The 23374-nt window shown below is 33.9% G+C and overlaps 1 long non-coding RNA gene across 1 annotated transcript in view; it reads left to right on the top strand.

The window, feature by feature from the left end:
• Window positions 1–16842: 16842 nt before the first annotated feature.
• Window positions 16843–23374, top strand: part of LOC148754882 (uncharacterized) — a 525297-nt gene continuing 518765 nt past the window's right edge. The window contains exon 1 of the long non-coding RNA XR_016019815.1: window positions 16843–17228. This is a non-coding gene — a long non-coding RNA (uncharacterized LOC148754882). The remainder of the gene's footprint in view (window positions 17229–23374) is intronic.

Here is a 23374-nt window from a genome sequence, read left to right on the forward strand (position 1 = left end):
CGTTCCCCAAGGTTAGCCTTCTTGAGAACTTGTTAGCATCTAAAAAACTTGTATGAAGCTTGCAGCTTACAACATCAGAAGATGTCCTAACTTCTAATAACAACAATGACAACAGAAACAACATTCTTCAGATTGTTAACACCTTGAAAACTTATATATAGCTCGTAGCTTACAGCATCAGAAGATGCCTTGACTTCTAACAACGACAACAACGCCAACAGCAGCAGCATTCTTGGGAACTAACAAACAGTGGTGTGGGAGACGCCTGAGTTTCTCTCAGCTGCAGACCTGGCAAGATTTTGATTTATGACTTTTCCAGTGTTGTTCCCCATGCCGGTTTGGTGAGCTTTTGGCATCTATTGTAATAGTTACCATCTATAGAGCTTATTACTGCTTTTGGATACTCCTTACTGATGTTATTTGTGTATTTAGCCAGTTATTTTTTATCAATCATAAACATATGTTGGGATCTCTTAAACTTATGTGTATGTGCACTCCTTTGACATGACATTGTTATCAATGTATATAGTTTAGTCTTAACCACATTTACCTTCTGTCATTAGCACATTTTATTAATTGCCTTTGTCTTTTGCTATTGCACATTGCTAAATAAATTGATGAGATTTTAAATAAATTAATTAATTAGCCCCATTCTTGCATGTGTCCCTCCTCCTTCTTTTCTCTGCTTGTCATTACAAATAGTAATAAAAATAAGCAGCTTGTTCTAGCAGCTTTTATATTTGTCTGTGGATACTATTTGTCTTTAACTCACACTGTTCCAGTTACTTTTCCTCCATCTGATCTGTGCTCTATAAGATGATGTACACACACTCAATAGAAAACGTCAATAAATAAGGAAATTTAAAGATGCAGTAATTTTTTTAATTAATAAAAAGTCAAGGATATTCTCTTTCTAAAATTGAGTCTACTTTTGATGAAAAGCTATGAAATGGAGTGAATGATTAGATTACCTGAGTCATATAAGTGTGCTTTATCTAATTAAAAATGTATCTTTATTCTCTACTCATAGCTCTTCCACAATAAATTGTATTTTGTCTCTGCATTATAATAATTTTGCCATTTCTGGCTATACCACATCATAATAACCCTTTTTTTTTTATTATAAAATACTTTCTAAACTGTCAAACACCCTGTCAGGGTGTCCCTATTTGTCCAAAACATTATATTTGTCCAAAACATTATATTGTGTACCCTAAATTTACTTTAGAAAATACAGTAAGAGGTGAAGTTCACTGGACGGGGCACAAGATAATTTTTAAAGTGTAATAAACATCTGTATCTTGCTTGGATTGGTGGTTAAACCATTGCATATAATTTCAAAAGTCTTTAAACTACATGCTTAAGGTTTGGGTATTTTATAATATGTAACTTATGCCTCAGTTAAGTGAATGTGAGCTCCAAAACAAACTACAATAATTTTGAATACAAATGATAAGATATTCCTACCTTGTTTTTTTCCCCCTAAATTGACTTCTATTGAAGTTTCTTTGTATATTGCTTGAAGTCTGCAGTAAACATATGGCACTCTGTAAACAGATTATTAAAAAGAATATGTATGAAAAAAGAATTATCCACAAATGCATGGTACTTGGTTAAGAGAAAACAACAAGATAGTGATTCCCCTAACTCTACCCCCAAATTTCAAGGTATAGCAATACCTGAAATCTCTTTGGAAGAGGTTAAAAGAACCCAGGAAGACATATAGCGGAAGTGGAAGAGGTGTCTAACAGAGGTTATGCCCATTGGTGAAAGAAGGCAGAAGAAAGTTACTGGCAACCCATGATCAAAAGGAATGGACAGGTGAGTAAATACTACCAGAGCTTATTTTCCTCTCTCCTTATATCCCCAGTCTCAACATCCCATTGACCACAGTCAATCAGAACATAGAGGGTATGATAGCCTGTCTTCAAGATGAATGTTATCAATCTGTCTGTCCTTTGACCTTTAATTCCCCATCATGAGATGGAGTCTATTCTTACCATCCTTTGAATCTGCTCTGGTATTAGTGACCAGCTTCATCAACAGAATACTCCAGGAATAACTCTATGAAGACTTTTGAAACCAGGTCATAAAGTGCCTTGAAACCAACCTGGTGGCATATTCCTTTTTTGGGATAACAAATAATTTCTTTTCTATTATCTCCAACAGGGTCATAGGATTATGTATTTTTTAAATAGCATAGCCTTTGGTGTCTAAAAGAGCTGAATTAAAATCTTAGCTCTTAAATTAATGGTTGCGTGGTTAATGGGAAATTTATTTAGGATTTTGAAGTCTCATATTTCTTATTGATGAAATTAAAATGACAATAATTACTTTACAGTGCTGTTCTAAAGGCAAAATTAATTCTTTATACCAGTCTTAGCCCAGGACACAACGATTTTTTTACCTTCTCTCTAGACAAAATCACCCATAAGCACTGCTTCACTGTGCATATTTTACTCCTTAAAATGTATCTTTTTCTTGAAGGATGAGGCTGGAGACAAATACTGTTTTCTTATCTTTTTTCTTCATATTGTTTCACTGGTAGAATATTTAACATTTAGGTAAATAAAAATGTTAATTCAATTTTCCTTACATGTGCAAATTATGTAAAAGCCAACCACATGGATAGCTATAAATCTTTAAAGAAATATTGTAAAACTTGTCATGCCATAATTTTGCTTTCTTATTATAAATATAGTCAAAACTTTTTATTTCATTGGTTCCTCTTACAAGGATATTATAAGATGTAACTTTACAAAAATACAAGGATATACTAAATAATTCTACAGGAAACTGTTTGAAAAAATGCATTGCATATATTGTGGAATAATATGAAACTGTAAAAATTTGATACATACATGATTGGTATTCAGTTATATTTTACTGCAAAGCTACATCGGTTCCTTAGTGTTAGGTTCTGTTCTTATCACACTGATTATTAATTATGTTAGATGTAACCCTGGGTTACTATATCTATATGTACATAACTGGAAGTTCATCCATGTTTAATATAAAAATAAGCAAGTTATTACATGTGTTTTTTTAAAAACACTGAATAGGAAATTCTATGCATTGTATATAAATTTGCATACAATTAAATGAACCTATGTAAAATTATTGAAGGAGACATACCAAGGTGTGCCTATTGATTAGATTAAGCTAATTTTCAAAATTTTTCTCAATTGAAAGATGGATATTATGTATTAAAGTTCTGGAGATCTTCATAATATTATTTTCTTCTAGAAGGATTTATTGTCTTTTTGCAGTCACATCATTTATTCACTCATAATCCTGATCTAGTAGAGGCTGGTCTATTTTCTGTTTCCTCTTAATAACTTTCTGCTGTGTTCCTTGGTTTATTTCAAGGCCTACAACTTTGTGGTCAAATCTATTATTTTTTACAATACTCTAAGATTATTACATTCTCTGCTTATGTTTTATATTAATTTTCTATTGTTGCACAAAGGTTGCCACAAAATTAACACCCCAGTAAAGAAGATAAACTAATAACAAATAAGTACGTGAAAAGGTGTTTAACATCTCATGTCATTAGATAATTACAAAATTAAACTGCAGTGAGATACCACTACACACTTATTAGAATGGTGAAATCCAAACTGCTGACAACAAATGTTAGTAAGGAAGTGGAGAAACAGGAATTGTCATTTATTGCTGATTGGAATGCAAAATGATACAGCTGCTTTGGAAGACAGTTTGGCCATTTCTTACTAAACTAAACATACTCTTACTATATGATCCAGCAATTGTGGTTTTTGGTGTTTAATCAAGTGATTTGAAAACTTTATATCCATACAAAACCTGTACATAAATGTTTATAATGACTTTATGTATAAATTGCCAAAACCAAAATGTCCTTCAAAAGGTCAATGGATGAACAAATTGTGGTACATGAATGCTGAGTAATATTATTTAGCATTAAAAAGAAAAGAGCTATCAAGCCACAAAAAATGGAAACTTAAACACATATTGCTAAATGAAAGAAGCCAATGTGAAAAGGCTTCATACTATATAATTCAAACTATATGACTTCCGGATAAGAGAAAATAAACTATGGAGAAAGTAAAAAGATTAGTGGTTTCTAGGGGGTGGGTGTGGAGAGAGATGAATAGGTGAAGCGTGGGAGATTTTTAGACAGTTAAATTATTCAGTATGATAGTATAATGGTGGACCCATATGATTACACCTTCCTCAAAACCCATAGAATATATTACACAAGGGTTGAACCCTAATGTAAACTATGAACTTTAGTTAATAATAGCAATACATCAATAGTGGGTCATTGGTTGTAACAAATGCACCACACTACTGCAAGGTATTAATATTATGGGGAAATGGCAGAAGGGCTGTGAGAGTATATTTTGGAACTCTGGACTTTCTGCTCAATTTTTCTGTACACCAAAAACTGCTAAAAAAATAAGGGATATTTAAAAATGCACATTTATTATTTCACAGTTTTTATGGATTGGGATTCTGATCAGTTTGTTGGTCATATTCGGGGTCTCACATGACTGTGTCAAGGTATCCACCAGGCATATTCTTATTTGGAAGCTTGACTGAGGAAGATCCACTTCCATCCCTGTTCATATTGCTAATTAATTTCCTCGTGGCAGTATGACTAGAGGCCCAGCTCCTTGATGACCATTGGCTGTTGAACTCTCTCAGGTCTCCTAGAAGTTCCTTACCGTATGGGAATCTCCAACACAACCACTTACTTCATGGAGCCAGCAAGAGAGTCTCTAGAGTAGGTCTGCTAATAAGATAAATCTGATAGAATATAAAATACTTATCACAGTGACATCATCTCATCTTTGCCATATTCTACTTTGTAGAAGGAAGTCATAGATCTCACCCATATTCAGGGAAGGGATTTGGACAAGACCATGAATAGCAGACCATGGGATCATAGAGCAGGGGTAAGCTCAGGGTCTGTCTATAACAGTTTTTAACCCCTTTTCAGTTTTCTGCTTCTTGGTTTCCTCTAATTAATTGGTTTCTAATTCTACACAAGCACACATTAAGGATCATTTTATGCCTTGAGAGAAAATTGTGTGCAAAATATTGAAGTTGTTTCTCTACAGCCTCCATTCTCTGTGATATTGGACCCTTAATTCCTGGCTTTGGCTTCCTTTGTACCACAGAAATTTGGTCTGTCTATCCAGCCCTACGATGGTGCTAGAACTATAAGTTGCCTAATTCTGTTTATCCTCTATGCAACTGGCTGTGATTCTTTAGACTCTGACTGTGTTTTGTGTTGCATAATATCCAATAACAAGAGAGGAAAAAGCAGTGGTGCATGCAACATCATCTCAGTGCCATTTTCCTTCTGTAGTGGACAAATAATAGCTTCCAAAAGATGTCCATTTCCTAATTCCTGACATTTGTGAGTATGTTTCCTTTTGTAGCAAAAGAGACTTGCAGGTATGAATAAATGAAGGATTTGGGGATGGGGAGATTATCCTGGACTATCTGGGTGAGCTCAATGAAATCATAAGGGTCTATAAAAGAGGGAGACAGGGGTATGAGAGTCAGAGAAGGATATATGAAGAAAGAATCAGAGTTAGAGTGATGTGATTGCTGAAAAATCACGACACATGGAATGTGAGCAGTCATTAGAATTTGGAAAATGCAAGGGGATTGATCCTCTCCTAGAACTTCCAGAAGGAATACAGGTCTGCACACACCTTGATTTTATCTCCATAAGACTCATTTTAGACTTATCTTCAGAACTGTAATGTAGTAATTTGTATTGTTTTAAGCGCCTACATTTGTGATAATATTTTACAGTAGCAATAGGAAATGCATGCGTACTCTTTCAAGGATCTTGGCTCCTTAAGTCTCGCTTTTCTGCTCTCTCTCTCTCTCTCTCTCTCCTTTATCCAGCTTTTTAGCTGTTCTCACTATACGGTCACTCAAGTACCAACTACTTTATCACACTGAAAGTGGAAGTCTCAAATAGACTCAATATTCACAAATGATTTAGCCCATAATCTTTGCAATATAAGTTTCCCCGCTTTATTCAGCTACAAAAAATGAGGATAAATAATAGCTACTGCACTATGTGACACTGTGGGTTACATGGATTCGAGTTTAAACTATAACCACTATGCATCATGGAGATATAAATGCTCAGAAGTTAGTTTTGCAGTTAGGCTTGCCAATGAAGTGACATACCTGTTTCAAATTTTTGAAAATTAAAATGCATACTTCAGTAAAATTAAAATTTTCGACCTACTCACTGTCCTCAAAAGACACTTGTGAAACAAATGCTGAGAAACTATAGAACACAAAGAATGCTATAAAATATTATGTAACTTTCAGGACATCAAACACTGATAATGTGATTTGATGCTGCAATAATATAAAAGATGTCATTGTGATAAATCACTGTGGAGAATGTATCTTTTCCTACATTGAACATATATATATTTTGTAATTTTTACTCTAGTTTAAATCCTATTATGTAAAACCAATATACTATATGCTTTCTGATGAAAAAGACAGTAACTTTAAACACACTAAATTATTGCCATGCATATTCTGTGCTTTAAATAAACGATTAAATTAAGTTAAAATGTAAAACTCTATACAGATGAAAAGTAGTCATTTTACTTATTATCACTTAACGCTAAAGTAATTTTATAGTACTGTACTTTGAAAATTAGTAATCCATGTATGATGTAGATGAGAGCCAGAAAATTTGAATAATGAGAGCATAACAGTTCCCTGAAAAGCTGGATAACAGAGAACTGATTGTAATTGAGAAGAGTAAGTTTATGGGTGAATATGGGGTGAAGATAGTTGAATTTGAAATTGTGTACATATGAAAATGAAAGGTGAGGTATGAACAAACTGGCATCTAAATAATGAAATATGTGTAAAGTGCTTAAATATGTCAGGAATTTTAAGAACTATAAATATACAGTAGTCATAGTAAAAATTTTAAAAATTATTTTCTGTACTTAGAATAGTATTCAACATATTATATTTGTATTTTTCTGGCTCACATTCGAGTCCCTATTTCCTCTTCTCAAGTGACCTATTTCCTTCTGCAGTTCTTTAGCTAGCAAGGACGTGTAACATTTCCCATAACTAGAAATATGCAAAATAAACAAACTATTTAAAGTTTTTCTATGAACAAATTTTCATGCAAACAAAGCATACATGGGGGGGGGGGAGAGAGAGAGAGAGAGAATAGGAGAGTTTTATATTTTTAATTATTGCTAGAAATCATTTTAAAATGATTATTCAATTATGTGATATTTTGAAAAATATCTCCAATAACATATCAGTTATGTATTCATAGTATCATTATCCCCCAAATACGGAGAAGTAAAAATTCTTTTTTCTATATTTTATATTGTATTTCATTTATCTGTACTCCACTGTTCATGTGACTGCACTCTTACCAAATGCAAAATTCTGTCAGACCGTGCATCCTTTAGCATGGAATACCCTTTAATTGTAACTATAAGTCTGATAATTCTTCACAAGTGCCACCACATCAATTTGTCTTCTATTAATTTCCTATTCATGTAATGTATTATTTATAAAATTTGAAAAATTCTTCATTAACATGATGGCTCTCATTCGTACTACAGGTCTCTCAACTAAGGTTACTGTCATATTTTTAAATAAAAATGTGTGCATGGATTTTTTTTCTTTGAAATTATACTAATGTTATTGTACTTGTAATTCCACCTGTACAGGTGGTGAATATCTTGAGTCTCATTGTATTACCAATGAGGTATAGTTTATGAACAAGAAATCTCTTTATACGAGCTGCTGTTGCCTGGCAACATTGGGAGAAAGCTATCTGTGGAGCTAGTGAAAACACCAAGTGCAGCATTGTCTGGTAAGGCCCATTATATTCTACATTTTCTGAATGAGTTTGCAATACAGATGGCTCTTGTAGCACAATTTTAAAATCTGGGCAATAGGATTTTCATTACTAAACTGCATTAGGGTTTACTACTCCATAATAAGACGCAGGGAGAGTACTCTCTTCAGTTTTATTTAGTTCCATTTAATTCAGTAAAATAATGTAGACATTGCTTAAAACATTCACTCTCTGCAAATGCCCTTTGTATTGACATTTGGAAAGCTTAAAAACCTGACACAGGTTGTGTATGTTGTCACAGTAGAAAATAAAATGACACTTGTAAATCCCTTTTCAAAAGCATTTAAATCATTAGAACTAGAAGGTCATATGGGACCTTAAGAGATTAATTAACTCATCCTTTTGCCATCTGGTATGAATCCATATTCTGTTCTATACAGATGAATACATATTCTATTCTATGCAAATCCCATAAAGAGGATGCATAATCTTGTTTTACAATATACTTTAATAACAATGTAACACAAAATTTGCAGCAGTAGTATCTTGTATTAACTAACTTCAAATTCAGAAATGCAAATTTGTTGCTGTGCTCCCATTTATGTATTGTGTATCATATGTGACATCTGCTTGGGAGATATAGGAAGAGCTTCAAAAAAGAGAGAATATTTGAAAGGTACCCAAAACGTAGTGTGGCAGAGGATATTTACCAAGACTTGTTTCTTCCTCCTGGAGATACACAGCCAGGTCACCCCTGCCAGACTCCACTGAAGTGAAGAGTAACCATGTAATTGAGTTGCTGACAATTGAATGAGAACAAAAATGATGTGTAACTCCAGGTCTGGCCCATACAACCCTCCACATTCCTTCCCTCTCCATTGACTTGATGCAAATGAGCATGGTAACCTTGGAAATCATGAATTGAAAATGAGAGAACCACATGACCAAAGGAGCCTGGGTCCCTGAGTTACCTTGTATAAGAAAGCTACCTTCCAAGCTGGGCTTCCCTATTGGGGCTTCCCATGAATAAGAAATAAACTATTGTGTAAACCTAGTGACATTTTGGGGTTCATCTTATACAAGTTGCCTTAATGTGACTTTATATAATACCTATGGGATGGATTGTGACAGAAGAAACCTAAGTGTTGAGGAAAGACAAGACAAAAAATAGGTGCAGCCCAGCATGAGACTGATGCTGTAGCAGGAAAGCACAAAACGTGTCTGTAGGGTCTCAGGTAGTCTGACTTTGCTATTAGATAATTGTAGAGACTAATAGACAATAATAACAGTATAAAGTACATTGGGGCCATATTTTGGAAGGCTTTGAGTGCCAAGGTGAGGCCCTTGACATATTGGGGAGGTAATGGGGAAATAATAAAGGCTCATCAGCAGGGGAAAATGCACAATTTGAATTGTAGTATATGCCTATTAATCTAACAATTATAAATAACGTGGTTTGGAGGCAGGAAATAATAAAAATCTTTGCAATAACACTTGCAGAGTAAAACCATATAATGTGAATACATCAAGGAAAGGAATAAAGGCATTGCAGAGGAAGGATTCATAAATGTGGCAACTGAATAGATGTGAAGGTATAGGGAGAAATAGCAACAATATTAATAATTGTATAAACTGATGCTTATACTCTAACTGCAAATTAACCATTTTATATGGGCCATCTCTATATAAATGGCACTATAAAATAAATGCTAATATTACCCCTATTTTACAGAAATGATATAATTTAGAGAGGATTAGCACATAGGAAATGGTCATATTAGTTGTAAATGGAAAACACAGTTTTTGAAATGAACAAACTAATGTGGGTCCCTTGGTTTTTAACAAGCATAATCTCAAATCCAGATAGGAGAAGTGTAGAAAATCATTTACAAACGTGTGAGAGAAAAGTGCAAATTCAACTGATATCTGCTTGTTTTAATAAATGTTTATATTAATATAATTCCAAATTCACAGACAAGTTGCAAGGACAGTTCAAGGAACTTCAGTATAGACTTCACTCAAATTCACCAGTTATTTATCTCTCTCTCTCTCGCTCTCTCTCTCACACACACACACACACACACACACACACACACACACACGCACAGACTTTTTTTTTTTTTCATTTTTTCATTTTTAAGAGTGAAATGACTCTAGCATATTTACACATTGACAGCAGAAGTCAATTGGAGTTCGGAATTTGCAATTTGTGACTGAACTTGGTCTGGAGATAATGGTATGGAATAAATTAGTATAGACAGAGATAGGCAAGATTGGTAAAATCAATCATATTCCTGAGTGAGAAGATAGAGAAAGAAAAGGACAAATCTTTGGAAGTAAGATTCCTGTGCAACAAATGTCCAGAGAGGAAAAATTACAGAAGTTCAGTCAGAAGGTTAACATTGTTGGAAAGATCAGAGATCTAGGGAAAGGTTAGATTTAGTATTCAATTCAGAAGGTCTTCAGTGACCTTCAATATAACATTTTGGGTAGCACACTGAAAAAGGAAACTAAATTACAAAGGTTAAAGAAAATAATTAGTGAAGAAATGAAAATAAATATAATAAAAATGTTGCTCATGTGTTAATAATTAACACATTTTATTTTCTCTCCTGTGATTTTGCTATCCATATTCTTTTCTTTCAACTAGTAAGCTTCTGGGTCAAAATTTTTTGAAAACACTTTGGAGTGGCTGGCCAGGGAATATGAGGTAGCAGTATACACAGCGGTGGCCTACCCAGAAATCATCCCTTCAATCTGTAATGGGAGGATTCGTCTTTCTGTGAACACAGAGACATCACTGGGTGCCCCGTAAACCCTGGTGAGGGTGATGTAGAGTCTGGAGCTGAATTTTCACCAGGAATATTTTCACCCCTGCGTAATTGAGCAGGGTAGGATTTGGCTCAGGTATTTTGCTATTTAGAAACTAAAATGAAACATGGTATTTTAAAATGGGTTTCTGATGGGTTACATCGCTGATAAACCCACTATAAGTTGAAAATATCTTATGTCAAAAATGTATTTAATACATCTAACCTACGGAACATCATAGTTTAGCCTACCCTACCTTAAATGCACTCAGAACACTTATATTAGCCTACAGCTGGGCAATTACCTTGAGTTTCATCTTAAGAGTAACTGCCTTCCTCTTCTCACCAGAAGCAGGAGACAAAGATGAGCATTTTGGAGACACGATGGGATGCAAAAACAGAAAACATCATAACCAGAAAATGTTTGCAACACAGTACACCGTGGAGTATCAGTTGTTTACCCTTGTGATTGTGTGGGTGATGAAGCTGTGGCTCTCTGCACCTGTCCAGCATGATGAGAGAGTATTGTACTGAATATTGCTAGCCCCTGAAAGACCAAACTTCAAAATTTGAAATACAGTTATCTCTGAATGTGTATTGCTCTCGCACCACTGTGAGTCAAAAAATTGTAAGTAGAACCATATTAAATTGGGACCATCTGTATTTAACACATATATGTAAACAAATGTATGGATATACTCTGGTTTAGACCAAATTTTTATTTTCTACATCTCAGCTAAAGTCAGTAAATTCATTTTATGACTCAGGTGAATAAATTCAATTTCATTTAAAAATATTTTAAAATTTCTTAAGTCACACTGAGAAAGGCAAATACCATATGATCTCACTTATATGTGGAATCTGAAAGAGAAAATAAACAAAGAAAACAGAAACAGACCCATAGATACAGAGAAAAAAACTGATGGTTACTAGAGGGGACGGGGGTTGGAGGGCTGGGTGATCAAGGTGAAGGGATTAAGAAGTACAAATTAGCAGTTACAAAATAGTCACAGGGATGTAAAGCACAGCCTAGAGAATAAAGTTAATAATATTCTAATAACTATGTATAGTGTCAGATGGGTAATGGACTTATTGGGGTTGTTAATTTGGGGGGTATATAAATGTCTAATCACCGTGTTGTTTTGTATACTTGAAACTAATAAGTAAAAGGAAAGAAAAAAAAATTATAATTTCAGTAAACAAGTTCAATTTCCCTTATAGATACATTTTATTTGCATTGCATTTATCACAAGGGTTATTTTTGTGAGATATAAAAGAAAAGGTTTGTAGATAAAAACTGAATAATCCACGGTGTCATTGTTCCTTTTCATAAAACAAACAAACAAAAATTATAGCAAGAATCTGTATGTCATAATAACATTAATAATAATATACCATTAAACTTAAGATGTTTTCCTTCATCTGGCTATGTTTTCAAAATAATTTTTTATCCAGGGTGCTCCCAGAATCATTAGATTAAAAATATTCTAAAAGTTATGCACTTCAGTTTCTTTATTTTTAATTGGAGACAATATTTGCAGCTAATTCCTAGGGTTATTATAAGGTTAATCAACACCACATTTTGCAACTGTGTCTTCTGCCATCTCCAACTCATGATAATTGTCTTCCTTCCTAAAATATCTAATTCAGAAGATATTTTAACTGAGCAGGGCAAAAGCTAAAGAAAGAGTTATCTACTCTCCACATTGGTAAAACCAGTCATGCCTGTCTTATGATCACAACCCATGTAGGCTAATCCAGTTTGCAAAGAGGAAACAATTAAAACTTATATTCACATTTATTTGAATTGAGGCATACATCACTATTTTCTTCACTGAGTATGTTAATCTCTCCCACCCTGATAACATGGAAACCACACAAGTTATAACATTATTTCATTTTATTATTTTTCTAGTTTTAGATGAATTATGATAGTACTATGAAGGGAACTCAAGATGTTAATTTACCACTATGGATCTGGCAGGGACTATATTTATAAAACAATGACATCCGATTGCCACTTCTATGGACCAGCAGAGAAGGAGGGGGTGCCACACTCATGCTCAGTAGCCTCCTCCATAACAACCCAAAACAAGAGTTCTCTTACCAAGAAAGAAAGAATAGCAGTAACACCAAACACAGTGACTTGAACATGTCAGGTCGTGATTAGTTTTAATAGATCAGTGTTTGTAATTGTGCCTGTTTCTTTATTTAAAACTGTGGCCAGGGAAAGGAAATGCACTCAGTACTTTACCAGGTTTTCTCTCAATGTTTGTCTTTCTCTTTCCTTCCCTCTCTTTCTCCCTCATTCTCTTTCTTCCCTCCTCCATATTTTTCCCTACTTATTTTTCTCCGTAGTTTTAGGACTGAAGCATTGAGCCTGTCACCTCTATTTTATGCATTGAGACATGAATAGATTTCTTTGCTTTCTTGTTGATTCTGGTTCTGTATATTAAAGTATGGGTATGACTGTTAAACACTGAAGCCCTAGGACAATAAATTTCATTAGGTAAAAATCTCTATATTAATCTCTATAATTAAAATATAATTTTACAGATATCAAAAGTAATTGGAAACACTTGAGAAGGGTACAGAAAACTTTAATCTACCAGTCATTAGTTGAAATTTTAATTTTAAGTATATTTTAAGCCATATTAATTTGCAAATAAATATTGTTATTTGACACAACTTGCAAATAAAAAGTGTGCTGGTAAATTAAACATATTTAAAGTAAAATTTGATTATATAATAATAATATTGTATGTAATATATCCAAACATGAATTATGAAAATATGTTCAATGTTATTCACCCCTTAATACATAATAATTGGTTGCAGATTATCAAACCATAGTTTGTAGGATACTTTCTTATAGGTTTATATGCCCAAAGGTCAGACTATTTATAGCACATTTACTACAAAGTGGCAAGTTATCCTGGTAATAAACATGGTAGAATTCTGCCAATATTCCTCTCATGCAGAGACTCTCCTTGGGATTAACATATGTTACAATTCAAAGACCTAAATAGAATTCTATTTAAACCTACTGATTCTGAAGGAGAAAGTGATCAGGTGTTTATTTGTAGCACTTCTGGGAGAAATGCCAAACACCTCCAACTTAGTATTCCTGCAACTTTACATTTGCTTCCTAGAAATTGTTCTTCTGAAAAATGTACAACAGTGTTAAAATGCTAGATAATTAGACCATACATGGTCATATGTTTAAAGATTTACTGATAGAAAAAAAAAATGGATGAGCAGGTGGACAGTAAACATTTAAAATAAAAGATAAACATGGCCTTACAGTGTTTTCTCATTCATAAATATATATTAGAATGATTGTGCTACCATGATTGAAATACCTAGATTAGTATTAATAATAACAGGAATAATAATAAAAATCTGACTATATGCCAGAATTTTTACGTACATTCCCTGATTTAATTTTCATGTAGCCAACCGATGTATTATTAGTCCCATTTTAAAATTGCAAAACTTTCATTTTTGATAAGTTAAGTAATAAGTCCAAGGTAACTAATGAAACAACCTGCATTATTTTTCTTGTATCCACATTATAAAGTTCTACTTATAGTAAATATTAAATAAATGTTTATTTTTTTAAATGGCCACATAATGCCTGGTAAGTAAATTAAACCCATCCATAGCATTCTATAGATAGATATTACCATCTTGAAATATAAAGCTCATCTAGAAGGATAAGGGATTGACATTTCTAATCAGAGTGTTATTAAAGTGAATGAATATATGAATAAAATAATCTGGGGTGAATTGCATGACTAGAAAATGAAGCGAGATGAAGAAAGGAGATGCTTGCATAAAACTGAAAAATGGGTATTTTGGAATGTAGAACAAGAAAGATTTGAGGTTCTAGGAAATTGGTGGGCTTTGTTTGTATATTGTGTATCTATACCCAGGTGTATCTATATGGGTATAAAAGTGGGGGTTTAAAAATACAAATGGACACATTTTTATATTATATTCTCTTTATAAGGTATTTGATTTTCTTATGTTTAAATGGACTGTGAATTCATGTAATTCAGGCATTGTGCTTTTAAATTTTTCTTTATTTTTGCCAATGCCTGCCCAGTGACTGACACTAACTGATGCTTAATGCTATTTTGCAAAGCATAATTTAAAAAACCGAGAACTTACGACAATTTCAATGATAATGAAAGCTACAGAGTAAAAGGACAGAATTTTCTGCTCAGAGAGGAAGTTGCAGCCTTTGAGAATCATAAAGTTAGAGATACAGGTATTTTGCCTGATAATGGAATATGGTCATATTGGTGAGTGGTTAAAGTGGACAGAATCTTGCCATTAAATTTTTGAGTTTCCTAAAGGAGTAAGGGAATGAATGGTATTTACTGAGTATCTATTTTTAGATAGGTACCAAGACTCTGCACTTACTTTATTTATCATGACCTCAACTATACAAGCTAAGCGTTAATAATCCATTCTTACATATGTGGGCAAAAGGTTGATAGGATTAAAGAAGTTTCCAAATGCAATTTAACTAGCTTTGGTTGAAGATAGAGAATTTGAAGCAGTTTTTTGCCTAACCACAGTGACCACTGAATGTGTTCTTTTGCTCTCTGTTTCTCTCTCAATATAGATCAGGTTTTGACTTTGAACATGAATATCCTTAAGTTCTTCAATTCAAAATAAGACCTTCAAATGTACTCCAAAAAAATATTGTTCTTTTATTGTAATATGTAATCAGGAGTTTTCTAGGCCTAGTAATAGATGGGGCATTGGTAAATTAGTCTCATAATTAGTAAAATGGAAAAAAAAAAAATCCTTTCAAGCCTGCATTATAATTGTCTTGTCACTTTATCTTCTTTCCTTGCACTTGAGAAAAGCCCTAATGAATGCATTTGGAGATGGATTTCTCTCAAGAGCTATTCTCACTCATTTGTCCCAGGGAAAAAAAAAAGAAAAAAGCAAAAAATATCCAATTTAAACATCTGTTTCATACTTCAGATAAAATTCAGTCAAATAAATTTTGCTTATTTTTACTTTTCACACATTTGATCATATTTCTAAATGGACCCAGAAGAATTAAGGACACTTTCTAACCAGATAAGACAATTTTTTCTTTAATTATAGCTCTGAACTGGTTATAATTTCTAAACTGGTGCATGCGTGTGTGTGTGTGTGTGTGTGTGTGTGTGTGTGTGTGTGTACGCATACGTCTTTCACTAATGGGTTATGGGAAATTTATATATTGCTGGTGGTTTGATTTGTTATCTGATTTGTCTTTGATTTAGTTAGCGATCATTAAAAAGCCCTTAATCCAGTACAATAAGAAAATAATTATTTCCTGACCTGTAATTGTGATTTTAATTCTTTTGGTCAATGGCGGCTCAAGTTTTGTTCTTAGTATGCTGCTCCTATTTCCACTTTGCCCTCAAAGCTGGATGATTCATTTTCATTTCTTAGTAGCTTGCTTTTCTTTATTCTTCAAATACAGTTTTAAAATGCAATCAAAGAAAATTTCAAGGATCTTTTAAAAGCACTCTAGAAACAGGCAAGTTTACCAGGTATAATGAACTTTATTCAATCAAGTATCTGGAGAAATAAATCTTTGGGGGTTCCAGACGGTTGATGAACCATTGTGAAGGCATTAGCACCTGTTTCCACACTATATGTAAAATGTCCCTGCATTTGCACTGCATTTGCCAAAGGCAAGAACAGTTATATATACGTTCTTGCAAGAAAAATACCTTAGGAATATTATAAAAAATGAGCTTAGTTCTCATAGTTTTGTTTTCCTTTCTATGAAGAAAATAAACCATGGATATGTTATATACAATGCCCTTTAAGCTATTTTCAACATACAGAAAATATACAGTTCTAAAAAAAAAAAAAAAAAAAAGCAGAAAATATCTTTATTATCCTAGAAAATATCTTTATTATCCTGAAAGTACTTTCTCAGGACCAGAAAAGGTCATGAGACCCGCACCCCATCTGATTCCGTTGGCTTAAGGGTCTCAGGGCCTGACAATCAGGGTTCCCAGGTTTCTCGCTTACCAGCAGTGGGTTGCGCCGGCAGGATTTTGGAGATCTCGCGATATCATGCCTCAGGGTAGACCGGAACTTGGAATTTGGCAGAGGCCCTGTGGTCCTCAGAATAGAATCCTCTGCTGATGACCTACATGGCTGGCCTGCATAACCTACATGGCCCAGAAACCAGGATGGGCTAAGGGCGCTGTGGATGACGGGAATTGCCGGCGGCATATGCATTGCCGCTGGGACCACTAGTCAGTGCCTGGTTCCACCCTACCATGGATGAGCTGTAACTGAAAACCTGAGTAGAATAGAGACTGAGTTAAGAGGGAACTCCTGACTGTTTGAACTAGGATGCTGGTCTTTTCCAACCTTTGGACTTTGATATTTGCTTTTCTCGGATCTGGAGTCTGCTGGCTCTGGCACTGGTTCTTACGCCGTTAGACTTAGACTGGAAATACACAGCTGCTTTCCTATTCCTCCAGCTTGCGGAACAGCAGATCTTGGGACTTCTCAGCTTCCATCACTGTGTGAGTCAATTCCTTATAATGAATCTCTTTACATTTTCTCTGGAGAACCCTGACTCATACTATAAGCATATATCAATATTGGTTTATTGGTGATAAATGCATCACACTAATGTAAGATACAGTAATTGAAATTAAAATTAGTGCTCTTATAGTAGTTAACTCATTTCAAGTAACATACCACATAAATATTTTATTTTGCCTTCACAAAGATATTTATAATTTTATCTTCTAATATTACATTTTATGTAATGAGTAATTAAAAAATCTTCCTCAAATTATTTTGAAGTAGTTAGGTTACAAAACATGAATAAATAATATTGATTAAGGAAAGGAAATTGGATTCAACTGTCAATTTTTATATCTGAACATCATATAGCATTACTCCTTTTCAAAAGTTTAATTGATGTGGTATTTTTAGTATAGGATGAGTTGAGAAAATATTTGCAGGCATGTGAATTGGTTTATGGACTGAGAGTGGTAGGGTTGAGAATTTCTATTTGTTTTTGGTTTTGTCTTACTTTGGACAACTTATTATAAAAAAAAATATTTAAAAACTCATTTATAACTGTTTTGGCTTGTGTGTGTGTGTGTGCATCAGCGATTTAAGCACTCAAAGATGGATTTAAAAGAACAAATCTGCTCATCCTGCTTAATTAAGTGGATGTAATTATATCCTTGTGAGATAAATCTGTGAGGTAATCAAGCCTAGGAAACAATTTGAAATACTTTGACTGGCACTGACAAGCCAAGCTCCACAAGAACTCCCTGAGTGAGTGGGTCCTTGTTGGTTGTGGTCTTCTTAGCAGCAGTTAGTAACCTCTGTCTGAATCTCTGGTTTGTCTGCTCCACTCAATAGTGGCTGCAATACACATGGTCACTCTAATGCTTCTTTCCATCAGCTCTAAGGGCCAGTGAGTCATTGCTGTTTCCCTACTCCTATAATCAAGGTAGGGAAAGAAATAGTCTTCCTTCATATAGTTGTTACAAAACCAATTTGTGATGAGTTGCTGACGGACTAGGTCAAAAGCGTTAAACTGTCACAACCTCACTTGTGCTCTACATCACTGACCCTGATGAAAACTATTAATTGTCCAGGAAACTTTATGGTCTCTCACCTCAGGATAAATTCCCTGTCACTTTGGGATATTCTCCAGAGAGTTTTGGCATTGCCTAAGGGGAGTCTCCACTTTTTTCCCAGTGGTCTGTGCCTTGAAAAGTGTCACAGTTTAAACTTTATACCTGTGACTTTTTTTAATGTCTCTGGTTTTAAAGATGAGCAGGCAAAATATGACTTCTTCCTCCCACTTAAAACCTCCCACCATAAACCAACAAAAAATAACACATAAAACATCAAAATCATCTATATTTTCCGTCATTCTTTGGCATGGGAATCAAAAAGTTTCTTTCTTTAAAGACGTCATTGCAACAAAAAGGAAGTAGACTGACCACTCTAATCACCATTCAAAAGAGGGCTGCCCTGAAGAGATGATGCATAAATATGAAGGAAAAATAAACTCATATTGGGGAAAATTATCTGTGAGATTTCCATATGTCTTGGGACAGCTTTTGTTCTCTTTTATGTTTTCTAAGGGTGTTTGTATAGCAAACAGCCTTGGAAAATGGAGATAACATCTCCCCCTGGGTAGCAGGCAGTTTTGTTTACTGACCAGAATAGTAAACATAATATCTGCCTCTGTAGGAAAGGTTAGCTGGAGTGAGTAGTGTTGTTTAAAAGACGAGGGCTTTCCTAAACTTGGGGTTCTTCTGCTGTGACAAGAACCCATTGTGTGCACTACATCTACCTGTTCCCATGTGGCTTGTGGAGCTAAGAGAACCAATGTGAACCTGAAGTTCATGATACCTGCTGTGTTGTGAGTACTGGTGTTCTTTGTCTCTGACACAGAAATTCTTTCTATCTATGTAACTGCAGCATCCTGGTTAGTTTGAAAAGAGGGTAAAATCTGACCCTTGAGAGTTTTTGACGACGCTTATGGGTTAAGCTGTGGTATTTCAGTCTTTGCTTATTTCTTCAACATAGATTAGCCTATCTCAATAAACACTCTCAGGGATCTTAACTTCAAAGATGAACTCATTTTTGTTCTCCCAAACTACCTTCTCTTCAATTGTTCTCTATTCCACTAAATTTTATTATGGATTACCCAGAGCAGAAAACTTGAGAGTTGCCAACCTCGGCTTCCAATCAGTTACTGTCTTATTCCCGCCACTGTGGGAACTCTTTCAGTATTCACTTCTAGTATTATTCCCCTCTCATCTATTCTCGAACCACAGAAAATTTTCAAAAAGGAGATATAATTATGTCAATTCTTAATTTGAAACCTTTCGGTGATCTTAGATAAAATCAAAATGCTTCAACTTGGCTTCCAATATTACTGCTTCTACACCTAGCCTTTATGTCTAACCCCGCCTTTCATGAAATCCATGCTCCAATTGTAATAAACTTCTTTGAGTAACTCCTATTTTACCCCAAATCATGTGGCAATGCAGTTCCTTTTACATGGAACATTTCCTATTCTGTTCTTCATCTTCCTAAAAAGGATCCTGACAACACAGAGTATTAAAGAATCCTCCCTCCTCCCCAAGGAATAGAAATAGGTAATGTCAATACAACCTAACTAACAGTGACACTTCTAGAATTAACACATTCTCAAATTTGCTTCATAAATTTGTAGAAATTCCCTCCAAACAAGTATCAGCTTATACTATAAGTTGATTTTACCTAAGATCAAAAATTTAAAAAAACACTAAAAATTAAAAAATTAAATTAAAAAAATTAAAAATCACACAATACTAAGCTATTAAGTATTTGTGGACATGTATGAGTGTGTGCATTTTATAAATTCCTAGAAGTGAGGGTATAATTAATTTTGAGGGATAAATAAAACTATAATTTGTTAACATGTCTTCAATCATAGGCAATCCTAAATTAAAATATAACTAACTCTGATTGGCTACATTAAACATAAGGAATTATTACTAAAATTAATGATAGGTATACTTCAATACTTATGGTATTTCCCTGAAAATAAGACTGGGTCTTACCTTAATTTTTGATCCAGAAGATGCATTAGGGCATATTTTCAGGGGATGTCTTATTTTTTCATGTACAACAATCTACATTTATTCAAATACAGTCATGTCATCTTCTTCTGGAACATCGTCATAACGTACTAAATGTGTCCATCTGGCTGACGATCTTAACTGAGGCTTATTTTCAAAATAGGTCTTATTTTCGGGGAAACACAGTATTTTAAATCATCCACTGGGCCAGGGCTTTTACATATATCATCTTATTTAATCCTGATAATATTCACATGGATGGATACTATTATTAGCTCATATTACAGATAATATAACTGAAATTTAGAGAGGTTCACTTGCCTAATGTCTTTGTACATAAGCAAAGTATGAACTCTGGTCTTCAAATTTCTGAGTAAACCTCTATAGAGGCTCAACCACTAGAGTAAACATGGAAATATAAAGTACCCTCTTAGAAACAGTGATAAATGTGATGACTGAAAACAGGATGCTTGTTTATATGGAATTTTAATATCAGTTATCTTGAACACCTGCCTTCCACACAAGTAAAGATATCTACAAGTGAATTTGGGTATCTGATTAAAAGAAAAATCCTACTATGGTGAATTATTTCACAAAGATTACTAAGCAGGAAAACTGAAGTAAGGTATGGATTTTACATGGTGTTTCATCTAAGTCTCCTCAGTTACAAATCCTCATTTCCTCGGGATGTAGATGACATTAGCACGGTGTACCTGCCTCAACCTAGCTAAATCTGGGTTGAATCATTTTTATGTTGTGTCTACTGACTTAATAGCTTTTCTTTATAACTACAACATTCCATGAGTGTAAGGGAGCAGGTATGCTACTCACCGTTGGTGGGAATATAGAGTTGTGCAATATTTCTGGACAGCAGCTTGAAAATACCTATCAAAAGCCATTTGAGTGCATATACCCTTTAGCTTAGTAGGAGTTTTGTTAAAACGCTAACAAAGCCATTTGAGTGCATATAACACTTTAGCTTAGTAATATACCCACTTACAGTAATCACAAGATTGTTCAGCGGTACATTGTTCATACTGACTAGGGGAAAAAAAAACCAGCTTGTTCTATAGAGGGGAATCAAATAAATTAAGATATATGATTGATTAATCTAGAATCGTTATGATATGATAAAAGAAATATCTACAATAGTATGTGAACATGTTCTCATATTGTTAAGCAGAAAATAGTAGCTTATAAAACCTCATGAATATTAGTTAAACTCCAGTAGTGGAACTCTCTAACTACTAAACCAATGGAGATTCTGCTTCTAGGAAAATTCTTACTACTTGGTCCAGGTCTGTCTTTTATTCACACGTTCTACTAATGCCCTTCAGTGATTCAGCAGTTCAGAAGTTCCAGTTGTTCTTTCACTTGGTAGACAGTTGTGTTGTTTTTCAAGTCTTGTCCCTAATCTTGTTGGGGAATAAGTTAAAAGTTTTCATCTCTTTTACTTATAACTTATGTAATACAGTGTTATGTTTAAATTTTGAAGAAGTTGGATTTTTCTTTGTTGCATTTAAAAACATGTATAAAAGTAAACACAATATTCCACAGTGCAGATTAATGCAGGATTGTTGTTTACTTTATTAATTCAATTCTACATGATGTTTGCTTTTTCTCTTTTTTCTCCTTTCCATTCCCACTTTTTAAAAAAGTCACAGGGCATTCTAGTAATGTTGAGCAAAACTCTGTCTTCATACCACAGGGGGTTTCTAAACCCATCTTTGCTACCGTGAACTTATTTTGAACCTATATGCAAAATATTACTTTTATCCGTGTTAAACTTTAAGGTTGTATATATTTATTATTTAGCTCTTCAGAAATGTTTCATGATTTTGCTCTCCAAAGTATGTTACCTATTTCTCGTAACTTCCAGCCATCCACATTTTCTTACCTGCTTCTTTAGTTTCACCAAAGTTATTGCTGGAACATTGACCAACCAACACTAGCTTCATAGGCAGGAATTGACATGTGGCCATATACATACAGCCACTGCGTACCAACTTGAAACTATGAGTAAATCCTGTAGGTCTGAGTCTACCTTCTTTAAAACTCAGTTTTAAATATAATTTCCTTGGTGAAAAAAGTCCCTGAAGTTTTAAGTCAGATTCTCCTGACTCTTACTTTTCTATAATAACACATAGTAAATGGATATGCATGTATTATTATATTAAAATTTTTATCTGTTGTAGAATATAAATATCCTGAAGCAGAAACAATTTCTATTTTGATTACCAATGTGTTCTCAAATTTTAGTAGAGAGCTTGAAGTATATTAAAAATTTAATAAATATTTCTTAAATTAATGAGTGAATTCCATGAGATAGATGAAGACAGAGCTACGCTTTAAGGGATATGTCTGGTAATGTATGTATGTGCATGTATATGTATACATACATACAGAGGATACCAAAGAAGTATACACATTTTAAGAAAGGAAAAAACTATATTAAAATTGTAATACTCAATATGTACCAATACAAAAGATGAACACAAGTCACGTGTATTCCTTTTTTTGGCACCGCTGGTATATTCTCATATATGTTTATATATGATTATATATACATATATTATATATACATATATATATGGTCACATATATCTGTACATTATATATGAGTTCCTTTTCTATGACTTGGTAAGTGCTAAAATTGTTCAGGTAAAAGAGACATTGTCTCAAATCTACTCAAAAATGTTTCTACCCTTGCACCTTTAGCTTTTTGGACATGGAAGTAGAAAGGTTATTTCTGAGGAATCTGCCTTTGTTTTCTCAGTAAGTCTTTTACTTGTGAAGATGTGAATTCCGGTTTTGATCCTGGGTACTCCCAATTAGCCCAACAGGTTTCCTGTAGGAAATGAAATCAAGGTGAATCAGTAGGAATAAATAATAATAATTTCTGCCCCATTACAATAGCATTGTGCTGAAACTGAAATAGCCCTTTGTTACATCTTCCCTAGCATCCCTTGATATTAGGTACAGTGCCAGATGGAAGAATTCCAAGATTATGCTCATGCTTTTGTCAAACTTCTATTGGCTACTTTTTCTTTAATGAAAGAACCTATATA

The sequence above is a fragment of the Rhinolophus sinicus genome, chromosome 17 (genome assembly GCF_057876585.1).
Source record: "Rhinolophus sinicus isolate RSI-liver-muscle chromosome 17, RSI-T2T, whole genome shotgun sequence".
NCBI classification, from domain to species: domain Eukaryota; kingdom Metazoa; phylum Chordata; class Mammalia; order Chiroptera; family Rhinolophidae; genus Rhinolophus; species Rhinolophus sinicus.